The sequence below is a fragment of the Diabrotica undecimpunctata genome, chromosome 11 (assembly GCF_040954645.1).
Source record: "Diabrotica undecimpunctata isolate CICGRU chromosome 11, icDiaUnde3, whole genome shotgun sequence".
Classification (NCBI taxonomy): Eukaryota; Metazoa; Arthropoda; class Insecta; order Coleoptera; family Chrysomelidae; genus Diabrotica; species Diabrotica undecimpunctata.
The window spans coordinates 18,006,629-18,011,158 of record NC_092813.1 but is presented as its reverse complement, the minus strand read 5'-3'; positions in this window follow the sequence as shown (position 1 = coordinate 18,011,158).

Genomic DNA, 4,530 nt, shown 5'->3' with positions numbered 1-4,530 from the left:
GTAAAGTTTATTCCTTAAAAAGCAAAGACATCAACATGGGACAAGTTGAGCTCTTCGAGAAGGCTTTTGGAAACAAAAATCACGATGAAATGGTACTAAAAGCTCAGTTAAGAGGTCTGGATGCATCAAGTATGCCTCCATCTTAAGAAGAGCTATTGCAACAAATTAAAAGAACAATTTATATATGCAGTGTGTGGTGCATTGCACATTTAAGATCACCAACAAATTTAAAACCTAAAAATTGTGGATGGACTTTGATAGAAGAAAAATATTACCACCATTGGTTTGATGGCCCTCAGTGTCCTACATTTGATGATATATCTTCAAATATATCAGGTAATAATATCTTATGCTTGTTATTTATATTTGAAATATAGTACTTGTGAAAAATCATAATCTATTATTATTTCAGATACGGAAAGTCAAAATGAAGAGAACGATGAGAACATTATTGGTTCAAGTGATGAAGAGTTAAATAACAGTTCTGATGAAGAATGACAAAAAAAACTTTAATTATTTAATTATTTTTTATTGTATACATAATATACATTTTATATATATATATATATATATATATATATATATATATATATATATATTTATCCGACAGTTATTAATAAATTTCCGCAGACTCGTTGTCATCCTGGTGCCTTAGTCGTTGACTAATACGCACCCTGATGCGCATCGCCCCGCCTTTGAACATCTTTATATTTTTCTATTGGCCGAGAGATCTGAAAATGCCGTAAAAATATTAATATACTAATAAATATGCGACATTTTTCAGCTCTCGGATGAGTCTAGTCTCGGCTCCCAAATAGGGTCTCTGCACCCTGGGAGTCCGATGTCCGGGCGCTGCTCCAGTTCTACGAACACTGTGGCTGGCTTTGCTTTGTGTGCTGGCCTTGCCCACCTCCTAAACTGAGTTTCATTTATTTCCGGTGTAAGAAATACCTAAGATGGAAGATACGCAGAGGGTACTTCGAATAGACTGGTCGAAGGCCCTCCGTAAGGCACCGTGGGAGTGTATAAGGGGCCATATTTTGACAAGCCCTTACATCCCATATGGTGATATCGTGGAAAAGCCGATTTTCACTGTCGGGCGGAAAAATCGGCGAGTACATTTTGTTGGACAATATAAAAATAGTATTTTTCACGGTATTTTTGAACGATACAGAGAAACTCAGCTTGTTATTACTAAATTTTTTGAAGTTGTTTTTTTGGCGGCTTGTTTAGTTTGGTGGACTCCCTTATGGAACCAAAATTTTTGTCGGACAAGATTTTTTTCTGATATTTCACGAAGTCGACTTTTGTATGTAAACAGCAATACGTTATTAATAAATTTGATACACCACTTTAAAATGACCACTTTTGGATAAGCTGGAGAGAAAAAGCACCCGGTACAGAAAGTATCCCCAGAGATATTAGGGGGTCGAGGTCTTATGAAGCTATGAAAATTGTAGTCTGTTATGTATGAGTGATACAGTATGTCGCCTGGCACCTAGACTATTAGATTTCGATCACCATCGATCGTAAGAAGTGGATTGAATAATACATCACAGATGATATTATAATTAAAAGCCACCTGCGACGTATATAGGAAGACATAATATTAAATAGGTTTATTGTTAAAGGCATCCGTATACATGTAAAAATTTCTGATACTAGGACGATTTTTAACACTCTTAAACGTTTTTTTCATCGCTTTTCATGGCTTTTCTCTGCCGCTATATGTATTATGATATTTAATGTAAAAGATCCATCTTCCTGACTCTTTTGATGGATCAAATCCTACAAGAAAATCATTCTAATCCTATTTCAGGTCAGTGAGGATTTAATCGTACATATAAGAGAATTAAAGAAAAAATACAAAATTACAACTAATGTCAAAAGAATAAACTAGTATTGAAAAAAATGATAATATTAAACATCCGATAGAAATTATCACTACAAGTACATATTTCCTTTCGAAAAAATATTTCTAAACGTTGTAGGTCCCTTAGTCATTTCCGAAAAAGGTAATGTTTTATCCTAACTCTTCAAGACGATCTTACAAAACTTTCTTGTGCATTTTCTATTCTGAACCATCAATCTGAGACTATTAGCAGAGGGTTCACAGAAAAATTCATTTGTACATTTAGTATTCCAGAATCTATCGTATCAGATCAAGGATCAGACTTTATCTCCAGTCTTTTCAAATATGTAGCAAAACCCTTTTTAATATTCTAATATAATCGATTCAATAAATCGATTTAGATTTCAATCACCATTGATCTTAAAGTCGATCAAATAACACATCACAGATGTTATTCTAATCAACATCTATCTGCGACGTATATAGGAAGATATATTAAATAAATATATTGTTAAAGGAATCTGTACCTATATATTTATGCAAATATCTCTGTTACTAGGACAATTTTAACACTGTTAAAAGCTTTTTTTCTCTTTTCACGGCTTTTCTCTGAGGCTATATGTATATTATGAAATTTAATGCAAAAGATCCATCTTCTAGACTTTTTCGATGTACAAAATCTTAAAAAAAAATCATTTTAGGACAATTTTTAACACTTTTTAACATTTTTCATTGTCTTTCATGGCTTTTCTCTGGAAGATCAATTTTCCATTTTAACTTTGATGCTAAATGAATTCGAAAATCTATTTTCTAATATTATCGATTCAATCTTATTCTCTAAATCCAATTAGATTTAAATCAACATTAATCTTATTCATAATACATTCCAGATGTTACTCTAATTAGCGTCCATCTATAACGTTTGTAGGAAGATATATATTAAATAGGTTTATCGTTAAAGTCATCTGAATGGACGCAAATATCTCTAATACTAGGATGATTTTCGCAAAAGATCCATCTTCCAGACTCTTTCGATAGATAAAATCGTACAAGAAAATCATTCTAATCCTATTTTAGATAATTGAGAATATACAAATAAGAGAATTAAAGAAAAAATACTAAATTGTAACTTATGTCAAAAGTATAAACCAGTAGGAAAAAAAAAATGATAAACATCCGATGGAAATTATCACTACAAGTTCATTTCCATTTGAAAAAATATTTCTAAACATTGTAGGTCCCTTAGTCATTTTGGAAAAGTTTAATCTTTTATCCTACCTCTTCAAGACGATCTTACAAAATTTTCTTGTGCATTCCCTTTTCTGAACCACGAATCTGAGTCTTTAAGCCGAGGGTTTATAGAAAAATTCATTTGTACATTTAGTATTCCAGAATTTATCGTATCAGATAAAGAATAACATTTTATGTCCAATCTTTTTAAAAATGTAGCAAAACTCTTTAAGATAAAAAAAAAAAACTTTAGCGTTTATCACCCACAGTCTAATGATGCACTGGAAAGATCTCATGCTACCTTAGTAGACAGTCAGACCAGTTGGTATGATTGAATTAACTGCGCAAAGTTTTCTTTTAATATGACAATACATTCGTTAACCAAATTCCCTCCATTTGAACTTCTCTTTGGTAACAAAGCTAATCTTCTAAGCTCTATCACCCAAAATCCTAAATTTCTATGACCTATGACCTATGAACCTATGACGATTATATAGATGTAGTTAATTCGAAATCACAAAAGTCACACCAATTAGCAGGAGAAAATTCAATCAACTTTAAAGATATATAAAACAAAGAATACTACGGTAGGAAAGTTAAAGAAACGCCGCAAAGTAGTTCATTTTAATCTCTTAAAATCAGCATTTGTGTCAGCTTAGTTGCTTTTATCCTCATCTTGGACACTTTTTTATATCTGAATAAACCTATTACGAAACCTTTAGGTATATATTGTGAGTATATATAACCTGTTTATTTCTATAAAAAATCATGGAATACATTAACTTATTTAGACCTAATTATATTTGAAAAAAAATTTATCATTTCTCGAAAACACTTACAGAAAAATGGTTCAAAAGAGCCTTCAGATACACATCCATCTATTTATAAAACTAATTTAAAACTTATAATTCAAATAATACTAGCTAGCTTGAAAGAAAGCTAAGTCTTCGCTTATTGGACATAACAGACTTCAAAACAGGACTACTGAATATTAAAAGCTCCGCTTTCAAAATATTATTCGGAAGACTGGATAATATTAATGCTAAATTTTATGACAAAGCAATCATAAAGGTAAATATTGAAGAAAAGCAAATGATTGATCTTTTTTAAATAATAAATTCAAGCTGTTCACTCAATAATCACTAGTTTCAATAAAACAGTTACAGACTTAAATAATAACAGGGCAATATTTGACGAAAACTTTTCCAAATTGCAAAAATATGTGAAACAATTCAAAGTTAATCATTTTAAACTAGAACTTAAACTAACCATCGACGAACAATTTTCAGTCTTAATTTTAATACAAAATGAACTCGAAAATGAATATTCCAATATCATCGATTTAATCTTATTCTCTGAATCAAATTCGATTTCAATCAACATCGAATTTAAAGTCGATCAAATAATACATCACAGATGTTATTCTAATCAACATCCATCTGCGTCGT